Source organism: Camponotus vicinus, unplaced genomic scaffold (genome assembly GCF_025532165.1).
Source record: "Camponotus vicinus isolate PSW18456_S1 unplaced genomic scaffold, iyCamVici1.0 SCAF_8, whole genome shotgun sequence".
Classification (NCBI taxonomy): Eukaryota; Metazoa; Arthropoda; class Insecta; order Hymenoptera; family Formicidae; genus Camponotus; species Camponotus vicinus.
In genome coordinates this window covers 9530167-9544353 of record NW_028141980.1, presented here as the reverse complement: position 1 = coordinate 9544353, position 14187 = coordinate 9530167, and the positions used below count along the sequence as shown (strand labels likewise).

At 38.5% G+C, this 14187-nt stretch overlaps 1 protein-coding gene across 5 annotated transcripts in view; it reads left to right on the top strand.

Annotated features, from left to right (window-relative positions):
* The window catches only part of Twin (CCR4-NOT transcription complex subunit 6-like twin), a 484682-nt gene that overhangs the window by 405216 nt on the left and 65279 nt on the right, over positions 1 to 14187 (top strand). Inside the window, exon 3 of one of the 5 annotated variants that reach the window (XM_083107019.1) lies at positions 11208 to 11310. The exons of the other annotated variants lie outside the window; for them this stretch is intronic. The gene's annotated coding sequence lies outside the window, so the exon portion shown is untranslated. The remainder of the gene's footprint in view (positions 1 to 11207; positions 11311 to 14187) is intronic. 5 annotated transcript variants of the gene reach the window in all.

Here is a 14187-nt window from a genome sequence, read left to right as displayed (position 1 = left end):
TATAAACTACAGTTTACGATTAAACATTTTCAGCTTTATATAGCTTGGAACAAAAGAATATTACTCGGCATGTTACATTCGTCTCATTAATTTTAGTGACATTCGTTTCCCAGTTTTCAAAGTACTTTTTTTGGTTTGAGATACTTATTTTCTCTCGATATTACGTTGCTGTAACACGACGGAAATCGTAAAGCGGTCATTCGAGAATGCACCAAAGACATAAAACAAACTGTAGCGAAAACATGTGTTCCCTAAGGGCTTACCATCCTTTTTTCCCTTCTCTCACTTCCCTCATCTACCTTTCATATTTTCCCGGTCGTTATGCAAATGACACGCATACGACAAGAACACGAAGGAAAAAAGAAGCTTTTCCTTTGACTCCGGGGAATGCTCATTAGATAGGTATGTGAAGTATTCTAAATATCTCTTCCTAAGATTCTTCGACCAACTCCACCCCTTCTCCTTTTCCTCTCTTCATCTTTGAACAAGATCGTTTAAACGATGGATTTTTCAATTTCTTTTCCCTTTTTTCTCAGGAAATTTATATGTTGTAAGAATTCTGATAAAATTACTTTATTTCTCTCTCTCTTATTGTATATTAATTTTTTATTCATCAAATAAAAAATATATAAATGAATTATATTTATTCACTATTTGAATTGATCGATTACATGAAAACGAGAATTTTTTATTTATTTATAAATAATTTGTTATTGATAAAATTAAACATTAGGTAAAAAAAGTAGAATTTGATATTATTAGATTAAAGAATATTATACATGCATGAGATGTAGAAAAAAAAGATATAAATGCATGCAACTCAAAACACTTTTTTGAACGATGCTAAAATTGTGATTAATTTTTCATATAAATCCGATAATAAGAACTTTATCTTCTTTCGATATGACTCTCACTCTCTTCGTTCCATCCGGATCTCGCTTATCCCCTGGCTTTTCCGACGTGCTCTCGCTTTCGATTTTACCGACCCATTAGCTAGTCGCTGACCGGTACTCGCAATTATCCGCGTCACGCGTTAGACGCGTTATAACGATGAACACGCACGGTAGCGGAGAGGTAGATAGAAAAGGAGACAGAGAGAAAGAGAAAGAGAAGAGAGACGAGGGGGAAGTATGTGGGGGAGACGTAATGTGGGTCTCGGTAGACATGTCTAGATGGATAGATCCAGGTTGCACGCTCGACGAGCTCTCTTCCACGAAATCGTTAGCATATGCCGAGATAAACATGCGGTTATTTGCCAGCAAAGTGAGGCTTCTATCGAATCTCTCGATTCGCGCAAGGCGATCCGAATCGGTACAGATCGATTTATACATTCCGCACATTGTATGTATTTTTTTCTCTTGTTCCCTCCGTTATTCTTGCGTGGTACTTTTGCTGACCGATGGCGAATACGATTCTCATGCACGATCGATTAAATCATCGGGGATATGATGCAGCAGCCACGATTATAGCCCAACTTTATTGTATACGTACTTTGTTGTATCTATGTAGTTAGTATAAAGCCACTCTATACGATGGCCATCTCGTTCGCGATATTTCATAACAACCTGTAATAACAACCTGTTTCAGTTCGTTATTAATTAACGAAGCTCGAAAGAGCCCGGTAAACTTAGCGGTGTTCCTGAAATATCACGCTTTATCCGAGAAACTTTAAACTCGTAAAGCATGTTCGTGTAATTTTGCACGTTTGCATTCTTAATTTTCCCATCACGATTAAATATGTAGAGATAATATCATATACGATAGATATTTATATTAATCGTACGTAATTTATTTCCTTTCAATTTTTACATTTAATAATAATTTTTAAAAGCTGTCGTATATATTATCAAAATAAATCTAACAGACACATGATCTTTGGAAAAAATGCGTGCACCTCCCTCGTCAGTTATAAATTAGCGTTCTATAAATGCCGGGGAGAGTTGAACGATCCTGTAGAGAACCGCGCGCGGGAGAGATCTCGGCGATATTTGGTTTCCGTTGCCGTGTTCCAGTCGGCAGAAACGATTGCGAGGCCAATTAGACGGGAACGCAAAACATCGATGCGATGTTACATATTTATGCATAGGATCGCCTCGCGCGCCTATAGCTCTATACACGGGGGGCCGTTTCCTCCTGCGCGTTCCGTGTAATCCGATATGCAGATGCGCACGCGAATCGCCCGAGATGGCGCGGGACACGCGGAATTGCAGTGATTTATGGGAAGGTCACGGCACCGTAAATGAGTGAAAACCTTGGAAACGCCAGCAGAGGGGACGCCGCAGCGGACTTTCGACAAGGGAGAGCTCACGATCGCGGAATCGCAACCTCTCGCGGCGATATTTGTGCGAAAGCAGATGCAGCGGTTCGCGCATCTTTCGAGAAAGTTGCGTTATATCAAAAAATTATATACATAAATAATTTGTTTTTAAGATATTTAAAAGAGAGAAATTCGGAAATTATATAAGATTTTGTAAAGACGCGCGCGTGCGCGCAAAAGGTGATTTTAATGAAAGAAACAAATATATTACGAGTTTCTCAAAATATGCGCACGCGCGAGACGCATCGTGACGCTGCCTCGAGCGATGTAAAAGTGAAAATTACAATGAAAAAGCCGTCTTTCGACGCGGAACACAATGGATTGCACGATGGTTTGCGAAACGTATTTCGGTGCCGAAGTAAATCACGGCCGGCCGGCTGGCTGGTCGTGGGTAAAAATAAGCGATGACGAATGGAGCGGCGGACAACCCGTAATCCAGAAACAATGTGCTGAATGAATAAAAATGAGATAATGGCAGGCGGGCCCCGGTTGCGGCGGCTCTCTCAACGAAGGGAGAGAGGAGGCGAACCCGGGGTGTCGGATGCACTCCGTGCATTCGGTGAAGATGCGATATCTTCCACCCCCCTCTCCTCCTATTTCACTCTTTTTCCTTCTCCTTCTTTGCCCGATGCACGATCGTTTCCGCTCTTCCTTTTGCTATATATATGTATATAGGGTGTATCAAAAATCGATTACTTTCTCCCAAATATAGATTCCTTCTTGAATATAAAATCGATTCTTCGATACGGAATATTTTATGCATTTCTCTTGGTAACAAAATTTCGTATATTCTGAAAATTTAGAAGTTTATTTCTAATGCAGATAATGTGAAGAGATATATTTTAGAATACGTAGAATATATATTTAATAGAGATTTAATTTTATAAATTTAATGAGACGACGCTACAAAGTAAATGGAATTCGGGCGATTCTGACGTTTAATATAAATATTAAAAAATTGAAAATTGGAGAGAGAAAAGAGAGAGAGATTTCTATCGAAAAAATGTTTTTTTAATAAAATTCTTCAAAGAATTTACTATTGAGTGCAAGAAGGCAAGACACCTTGTATTCGCACGTATTATATTGTTTTTTGTTTTTTACCGATTGTAAATCCGAAAACATACAACTCGGAAAGCGTGAGCATTACTTATAATTTCATACTCCATTGTAAAGAAACGCCGTAGCAGAAGGAAAAGAATAGTCGCTTTTTGCAAGGCTGAACAAAACTTATGACTCTTGGACGCAATTGCATGTGCGTATGTATGCTTTGTAGACGTAATTGATGCTAAAAAAAATATATATATATATATATATATATATATATATAATTTCTTTCACGCGCATCCTCAAAGTTTATTTGGACCAAGGGAAATGAACGCGCCGGATTATTTTTCGCGTCTGCGAAAATGCGAGGGCGTTTCTCTCGATCAGATACGATATTGGCTTTTGCGAAAATACACAACTATTGATACAGCTCGCGGAATAAGTTCAATTTAGATTCCGATTTGGTCTATTTACGATGCTGCAAGGCAAATGGAATTTGGACGATTCTGACATTTGATATAAATGTTCTGATAAATGTTTACAGATTATAAGAGAATCTATCGAATGGAAAAATAAAATGCTTTTTAATATCGATTAAATAAAAAGTAAAGTTAAATTTTTATCTAAACAGACAAATAAATTTTTCTCAAAAAAATATATATTTTTAATAATAAAATTAGATGAAAAATTGCACAAGACATGTGATCGAAGCCAACAATGACGTGTAAAGATAAAAACTATTTGTTTATTTTATATAATTTAGATTATTTATTATTTTATATAATTTATCGAAACTGAATCTCTCTCTCTTGGTTACCATGCCAGCGTACACAACGTTATTTAAACGTCATTATTAATCTCCTGCTTCATTTCTTTTGTAATTTTTTTATTATTAAAATTATACAATTTTTAACAAGAAAAGCATTCGTTTGTTTGTTTAAATAAAAATTTCATACAATGTTTAAGTGTTACCTTTTAATTCGTTAAATTCCTGTAAAGTCTTATTTGATCTTGCGCGTGTATAATAATACGCGTATTCTCTAATTACGTAGTAATACTTTATAAAACGCTAAAAATGTCTTCCATACGTAATTGCGTTGCGTCGTTTAGGTTTACGAAAGCCGCTAATCAAGATTCTCGAATCTGCCTCTCGCGTATCTTTCTTCGCATTACGCGTTTGTTTGAGCGTTTTTGCGATGCTAATGCAATCCCGGCGTTAATCAAAGTCCAAATTAATGTTGGTATCGGATTGGAACAAGCGCTCGCGCGTGTTACTTGTTTCACTCGGGGAGTAATAACGAACAACGCGCGCTCTCGCGCATTTTTACAAGTGCGCGCTCGTCGTTTCTCGTCGTCCCTCGGTCGTCGGACGACCGTGCACTGTGATGCAAATGTAATCCGGACACTGATATGGGAATTTCACGGGTGGCATCGGAAATTCAAATTTATTCCGCCGTCTACTCCGCTTCTCGTCGTTGATAGAGATGCGTGTGTGCGGATTCGCGTTTGCGCGATGGTTAGTTGCGCATCCTACAGAATGCGAAACTCCGCAGGTCGTGGAAATCACATCTGTTCCATAACAAAGTTGCGTATCTTGCATATCGTTCTGAACGCAGCGGAAACGTATATCTGACATTTGGATAGGTATAGCGCGCGTTGAATTAAAATTTGTGTCGTGCAAAAGACTCCCGTCGCGAGATTCTCCCATCAGATACGAGTACAAACTATTGATAATAATATAATATAGCGCGATTTACATTTACACACATTTCGCTTTAAAAAGTTTCAAAATACGTGCAACGAGCAATTTAGAAAACTTTATTTTAGGAAATGATATGACCCAGAAAATGCAAAATGTTTGCGCAACATTCGAAAAGTGTTGCTTAGAATCTCGATCGTCTTGAACTACGCGCAATCTTCAATTTGATGCGGAATAGAAGAATGAAATCGAAGCGGCGACCCTGCCTGTTTGGCCTTCGCGATAATCGTGCCACGCCATTGGCGGCCTGGCATCGCGAGTGCATCGAGCGGGTGATTACCTCTTTGTGAGATTACCACTCGACGCGTCTGTCTACCACCGGGCGTGCAAATGTGCATACCGTGCGCGGATCAATTGCGCCCCCGCCCCCACCCTCCCCCTCGTTCGCGTTACCCGCCAGCTAGAGAATTAGCCGCGTACCGAACGACGGATGAGAGCGCTCGAGCAACGAGCATAACTATGCGGAGTGGCCGAACCGTTAGCCATTTTTGCGGTTCCGCACGATGCCCGGCCGCGAGTGGTCCGCCGATCGGCAAAATTGCAACCGCAATGTACTGTTTGCACAAGCGTTCGTCCCGCGAATCGCGCGCGGTCGTCGAAATGTCGCTAAACGACGCGCTTTGGCGCTAATTTTACCGCAACTGTCGCGCACAGTCGCGAACGCCGTCATCGTTGACACGCGCTTTTTCGAAACGGTCGACTATCATCGCATCATGACGATGGCGCGGCAATTTTTTTTATTCCGTGTAAGCGCTAAATATTTTTCATACGTCCGCGGATAAATGGGGCGAACTAAGTTTAAATTTTATAAATCGGAAAAGAAGATATTAAAATAATGCAGTGGCGCGATTTTAATTTGTCTCTTGATGAAAAATTATTTAATTTGTATTTTGAAAGCGCAAATTTGAGTCTTTGAACTTGATACATTTCCTTTAAATGTTAAGGATTTTAAAGTCTTTTAACATCTTTTTAATTTTAGTACAATCTTACACAATCCTGAAGAGATATTTCTCTTTAAAGCGTCTCTCGAGGCATGATTCTGCCGCGTAAGCTTCACAAAGCTTCATCATATCGAGTTGTGACGTATGAAATTTATCACCGCGACGATTCGTCAAGTTCTTTGTGACGGATTTCTGAAATTTTACTGCTGCGTCAAAGAGAGGCTCTTAATGAGGATTTTCCGACTGTATTGTCCGTACGGGCTCCAATTACGTTTCCTACGCGAAAACGCGGCTTTTACGTCGCGATATGTTCGCAGAACTCGACTTGTGACAGATGGAGTTTTAATCCGAGCCGAATGTATCTCGCAGAGACGGAAAAAAAATTGAATCCCAGAGGCAAGCGTTCGTTAGTATTTCGTGAGACGCCGACATGTTCGCTTTAAATGAGGAGAGAAACGCGCACGTGCGTTCCATGAGAGATTGCGCTTTTCATTATACAACGTTCTCCGAATGCATCGAGTACGTAATTGGCGTAACATGTCTCTATTACTGTATCATGCATTTAAATACGAGTATTTACATACGTACATCTCTTTCTCTTTCTTTACACGAGATATATTTTCTAAAGATGTTACATATTATTCGATCTAATTTGAAATTACATACTTATTCGTCGGTGTTTTTCCCAAGTTTATCGGATCCAATTAATCTTAAGTATCGCGGCCTCCTGCTTCATCTTCATAGATACATAATTTTTCGCATTAATCTTTCCGCCATCTTTTTACCATACTTAATTTACTTTACAATGTAAATTTCTTCTTTTAATTTAGAAATATGAAAAGGAAATTTAAATTGCACGATAGAAATTATTCTTTAAATCGAAGTAGGAAGGAAGCGCTCGCTTTCTTGCGAGAACCTGTATTTTAAGAAAATACAGGTGGAATGGATCTGCACGCATTGCGCGGATCTATATGATCGTTACCGGAAAGGCAAAAGCTATCTGTATCGCGAATCATGACGCAAACGACGTAACAAGTATATTCATATGGCAAATCATAAAGCATGGCAACCATTATATTCCGTGAACAATAACGTCTCGTGCAAATATAGCAATGCGTATGCGGACGGGGAAGTGCATCAATTGCCACAAATACATCGGGGAGTGCCGACTCGTTTCTTCTCTCTCTTTTCTTCCTCGTGTCTTACTGCACGTCACGCACAATCGTTTTTGCCGACACATTGTTATATTTTTTCGTTCGAGAAGTCCTCTCGCATTTGAATTATTCGCGATATATTCAGATCGCATTAAAGCAAATGTCACTTAAATATTATCTTGTGCCCTATAGTTAATTTTTAATAGGATTCATCTGAAACATAATCTGGAATATATAATAGATTGCATTAAGATAGAATATAGCAAAAATATTATTTAAATGCTATTTTGCTACATAACAATATTTTTAATAGAACTTGTCTGTCACTGTTTGGAATTTTTTATTGTAACTATTCATCAGACATGTGGCGTGCAACAATGGAAAATTTAGATTGCGTGTAATGCAATTGCGTGCGCCGAGAAATAGATTGTGCATACTTTTGTTGCCACGCGGATATGCAATAATTTTGTTGTACTGTGAGAAAAAAGCATACGTAAATCGCGTACAGCGTTTTTATCGTTTTATGTATTGCTTATTATGTCATATATAGTATCTATAGTAGCATAAACTTCTTCCTCTAACAAGTCGTATGATAAAAGCGAAAGTTGGATAATAAATATCTCGTAAGAAATAATTAGAGAGAGAAAAAGTAAAGTAATAATTAATAAAAAATAATTGAAAACGAGAATATAATAAAAAATTCTACAATAGATATGTAAAAGATACATGTAAATAAATATAATAATGAAATAAACTTTTCTGTGGAAAATAAATATTTTTCCCTGAGCGCAAAATGCATTTAAAGTATTACTATTCTTGCTCTATGCTTTTTTAATAGGAAGAAATTTTCTACATTAACAAAGTGCAAGTCCAAAGCTGGGGACTCAACTCGCAAGATTCAAATGGAATTTTTTGCAGGCAGCGTCGCGCGACGGCAGCATACATCATTTATTATCTTTCCAAGCGAATTACAGTTTGCAGTTTTAATTCCGTAGCGTCGAGACAGGATGTTACGCTAAAGCATTCCTTACATCTCCTTGAATTTCATCCTTTTTTCCGCCACAGCTCAGATTTGCATTTTTCCCGTCTTATCACATCCTAGGCCACCATTTAATTTGCCCTCGGATTCTTCTTCTTCCCAAGATGTCACAAGAGTGCATTACCGCAGCGTGACGTATTCATCTCTCGGCGACGACGACGCGATTCGAGAATATCCTCGGATTCGCGGAAAAGTACACCTCGTTTCTCACGCCCCGTCGTCACCGAGATGCATCGCACGGCGCAGCTCCCGATAATAGAATCGTTTGTTACACGACGGCGGAGAGGTTTCTCCAACGAAAAAACACACTAAACTTTATCTGGGAATTATATCGAAAGAACGGCACTTTGATTTATAAATTTTAAAGAAAGAAAGGATATTGATTTATTTGCTTTTTATTACATAATCGAAATTTAATAATTTTAATTTATAAAAATAAAATATCGTATAGAATTTTCGAATTAATAGATAAATTCTATATTATGTAATATATGCCTTAGACCTTTTAATTGATTTTAATTTCTTCTCAATGAAACATCGAGATATTGACAATCCTTAGCAATAATTAATATTGTAATAATATAAATGAAAAATAAAGGTCAGTTGTACTTTCGTAAAGATTTCGAATAGAGATCGGTCATGTAAAAGTACTCGTTAGACATAAATAAAAAGGAACGGCTCATCACGTCCGCGATTTATCTGCGACAACGGATGTTGCTGAAAACGAAGTAGGACTTGCGAATTTGTTATCTGCTTGCTAGATTGTTAGATGCACTGTCATTTTTATTATCTTCCGTGCTATTTTCCACTTACTCGCTAGTAAGGAACAATATTTTCCCTAGTCGCTTGTTCCGGCGTTTTCTCATCAATTTGAAGTACATCGTCTAAGTAATCTTTGATGTTGATAAGACTGCGCGGACGCCAACAGAGTGAACAGGGTAAACCCATTACTGTTACAATGAATGAACTTACATTATCGTAAGAAACATGTCATCATCGAGTAAGGAAATACTTTGATAAGCGCAGGAATCTCGATATAAACGATCGCAATGTCGCAATAATCGTGGCAATTAAACGCAAAGTGATTGGGAGAAACCCATTACTGATACAATGCGAATGAATTTACATTATCGTAAAAACATATTGTCATTGAGTAAGGAAATACTTTGATTGGCGTAGGAATCTCGGTATAAACGCTTGCAATAATTACGGCAATTAATCGAGAGATGTTGATCGTTAAGTTTAATAATTAATCATGAATATATATTTTATAATATCAATTATTATATTGTGTAATATTTATAAAAATGTTATATAGCAATCATTTTTATATCTTAATATATACATATATTCAAAATCTTTAAATATTTATATATCTTTTATCAGTATATTTATTTATAAATTACTTGTAAATAATTAAAAATTGTGATGGTTTCATATTTATTTAATATATACGACGCGTACCTAATATATTTTACACATACGCGGTACAGACACTTTTTCAATCCTAAGCTCGATCAGTTTTCATCAATGACATCTTCACTATCCACTTCCAGCGTTATCGTGGTTCGAGCGAAGGACGAGGACTTACTTACGAAGACGAGTTATCGTAACGGGACGTGGCATATTCACAGATTTCCCCGAGGAGAGTGCTCGTAGCACTATTACGTCGTAAAATTTCAAGAGCAACTGATCCGAGGCGAAATAAGAGCGTGGTCGTGTGCGTTCGGGCGATTTCTGAAAGAACGACCTACGCATGAAACGTTCATCGATGCAATAGGTTAATTCACGAAAAGTGAAAAAAATGAACTGGAAACATTTCTTATATTACATGTTTACAAAATCAATAAATGAAATGATTTAATAGTTTTCTGATATTTAAAAAATATCGCGTCATATTTCTCTTCTATTTTTACCTCGAAATATCTGCGTTTAAAAAGGCACTCGGCAATTCCAGGACATTCTGTAAAGTGACGAATTTCCGCAACGGATACGTAGTTTCCTCTGCGCGTCCGAGGAATCGAATCCTTTAAAGATTCGCTCAGAGCCGCCCTCCACGTAAAAGCTTTTTGGTTTAAAGAGCAAGAGAGCGAAAAAGACAGAGACAGAAAGAGAGAGAGAGTATGTGAGAGAAAGAAAGAAAGAATCAGAGGCTTTGCCAGAGCTCCGTAAGAGATTAAAGAAGAAGTAAACTCGAAAGATTCACGGTCTCGACTTGCCATCTCTTTGGCGAAATAAATTTCTAAGCGGTTACAGGTTGCTCGAGCTCGCCGCTCGTGTATTCGTTTCTCAGGCGAATCGTTTCCTGTGTCATCCTTGCGCAGGACACTATCTCCCCTTCTCTCTCTTCTTCCCGCCTTTATTCCACATTTCCCCGTCTTCTTTCAAGACCGAGGAGATTTCCAAGATTCCCCGTGAAAGTTTATTGACCATCGACCAGCCTCAGGGGTGCTTCGCGGAGAAGAATAAGAAGAAGGGTACATCTCGCTTCGCAAATCGAATCGATCGTATCGAGTCCGGAGCGAGTCCGAGTCAGCTCGGTGCTAGTAGTTAACAGCATGCCGATGTAATTCATCGATCGGCGATCGATACGTCGCGTTCGGGCAAACATATAGTGTGTCTCGCCAATACGGCGTCAATCTTTAATGATTTTCAGATTTCTCGCGCAATTTAGAATCCTTATTCGAATCGATTGGATTCATACATTCCTTTATTCATACATTGTCGTTGATAGAGTATTATCTAGTAAAGCGTGAAATGAAAAATATGAAAAAATTTGGAAAATTGTAATTATTTTTGAGGAATATATTATACGTAATACATATACATTTTTATATAAAAATATTGAAATATATCTGCAGGATTTTTGACAGGCCTTACTCCATCTACTTTACTAAAATAAATTTTGCTTAGATAAGGAATACATATTTAAAAGAATATTTTTTTGTTTCAGGTATGTACTCTTCAAATGATAGCGATTTATCAAAGGAGGGATTTAATTCTATGGAAATAATCGCTGTTTATAGACGCTTTAAATAGCTTCAACAATATTTCTGGTAAGAATATCATAATTGGAATATTTTCTTTAGCGTTGACGTGATCGAAAAGAAGTGGCGAAACACCCTGTATATCGATGATTCTTGGTGGTGTAAGTCTTGCGTAGACGGTTGTCGCGACCAACACCTCGACTTATGAGACGAGTATCGATCTCTCGCGGTGTTTTCCCTTTTATTGACGCGTTAACCGGTTGTCGTGCATTCTCTGCGAAAGAGAAGTAAGACAAGGAAGGGGGACAACCTCGACATTCTGGATTCGTTCCCTTAATCGTTCCGAATAAATCTCTGCCTTTATCTCGTTATGTTAATCTCTCGCCGGCAGATACATATCTCTCACTCCTTGCGCGGAACCGCCTTAAACTCTCCACTTAAATTCTATAAAACTCAGCGATTTTATTATCTTCGATTTCGGATTTACAACTCGCTTCGGGTTCTTATCTAAATTGAGGAAATTTTCGATAAATATCCGAAAACTTTCGTGATTCTACTCGAATCGTTTCTTTTGTTTGAAAACAAATATCTCAGTTACATTCAATATTGGACATCCTGGTTCTTGGTTTCACATTTTTTCTCACAGTAGATACCACAGAATTTTTTGGATGATGTAATAAAAAATATCATTAGAAGTAATAGTAAGATGTATAAAAAATATAATGTACGCACATATAAAGTAGTGTGATTAGAATAATTTTGGCTACAAATCTTTTACGATTTTAATAAATTTTTTTTTTTAAACGAGATGTCCATATATCCCGCAAAGGCTTAATAAAATTTATGATATCTGTTGAAAATGTTGAAGTAGGAAATAAAAAATTTAGAAGAAAATTATGCACAGAGAAGATATTTTAATTTTCATCTCGTTCGAGTCTCATATGTCTTGTGTCTGTTGAAGAGCCGGAATAAAAGAATAAAATTGATCTATTCATCTATACTCGGCGTGTAGTCGATCGACAGCAATGGCTACTACATTTTTCAAAAGACTCCGGTCATTACGACGAAGTACCTTCGCGTGTTCGCTCGCTTCCGATATTCCTCGTTTATTGCTCGTGTCCATGGAAAATGTTCCGCGAATGGTAAACGTTCTCTGTGTGCATCGATCCTGCGAGGCAGCGATATCCCCGACAAAGCCCGTTCATGGACACGGCCTGTAGCAACGTTACAGCAACGATACCCTTACAATCAACACGGCCCGATCGTTCGAGACGAATGACAATCGCGCGCGTGCGACCGATTCCGGTATTCACGGGACCCGGATAATTTCTCTCGTTCCTTCCCTCCTCCTCTCCTCCTCTGCCCGACAATATCAAGTCACCGTGAATTGCGCCATGAATCTCCGCGGCAACGTTTATACGCGCGGCAACGATTCTCGCGTAACTCTCGCAGATTTAGTGCGTTCGTCGTCGGACGCACCTGACCGGTGCTGCCGGACAGCGTATCGCGACCGGTTACCGCCAACGTGCCATCCGGTCGATTCCGGTCGGCTTTAGCCTTATCGGCGAACGAGAGATTAATTTGGACCAAAGTATCGGCAAAATCGATGCGGATAACCGCGCATAGCGAATCGCTGTCGGATAGAACGGAAAAATTCATACAAAGATTTTTTAGCATTTTTACGCGTCGAGCTTATCCTTCTAAAGTGACGTCACGTATTACAAAATATAAAATAAAGATAGAAATTATCAAACGTATTTTTTTTACGAGAAAAATAAAAACATCCCCTTAAAAATTCATTAACTTTGAAAAGAGCTGGGATTGAGCTTTTCATTTAAACATGTCATATATTTAGTTGAAATCACGGGCAATTTTTAACATGGTAATTATATTTTTTCAAATTTATAATCTCTCTCTCTCTCCCTTTCTTTCTCTCGTTATATACTATATGCAGATCGGCACAGATCGTAGAGTCTCGACTATCGATCGCGTTCGACTAGCAGCGTCGGACTCTAATTAAAAGTACGTCACGGATGCCGGTCCGTTTTTGCTAATTACACGGGCGTAAGAGCATTATCGGTCGTACAATGAGCAACGAGAATAATACGTCGCGTCGCTCGTAGAGCTCGTAACTCGATTCTTCGTCGAGACGAGGCATTGTTAACGGTTTTAATCAGCATCTCGTCGTAGCCGTCTCGCGAACAGAGGTAGCGGCGCGGCGCATTAAGGGGAACGTGACGATAAAGCAGACGCGAACCGTAAAGAGGCGGTCGGCGAAAGTGCTTAAAAGAGGGTAACGAGTTTAACGTTAATTTGCCGCTGGCACAATAACTCTTTGTTGATAAAAAATGTGTCTCGTATTGAACGCAAAGCGATGAAAATAGTGACGTAACGATCAACGGTGCAATTTATTGTTTATCTCACTACCGACGTTATTAGTTCAACTTTATCAAGAAACGTAATCTAAAATTACAGCTTGGTCATTTCTTACAGAGATGGATCACTTAGTATATTAAAAAATGTATTTAGCTTATATAAAAAATGATATATTTTTATTTGTAATGCACTTTAGAAGTTTCAAGCGTACTTTGCTTAATACGCGAATTTTTGATAGTTTTTAATAAGTTTTAAAATCATGATGTATATCCTTCGCTCCCGCAATGAGGACGCAGTAATATCGGGAATTAAATATGGGAGATTAAAGCTCGAGAGGGAAAATGTTCGTGCGATCCTTTCGTTTTGAAGTATCGTGGAAAGAGAGAGAAAGGGAGAGAAGAAATAGAGGGGAAAAGGAAAAGCGGCGAAGAAAAAGAAAGATGAGGGAGCGAGGATGAAAGCCGAGCTTACCGGCGGCTCGTTATTACTCCACCTTTCGTTTTTCCCGCCCGCGAACTTTATAAAGGGAATATGTATACCAGGATATGTAGCACTGCTTTCTCCCCCCGA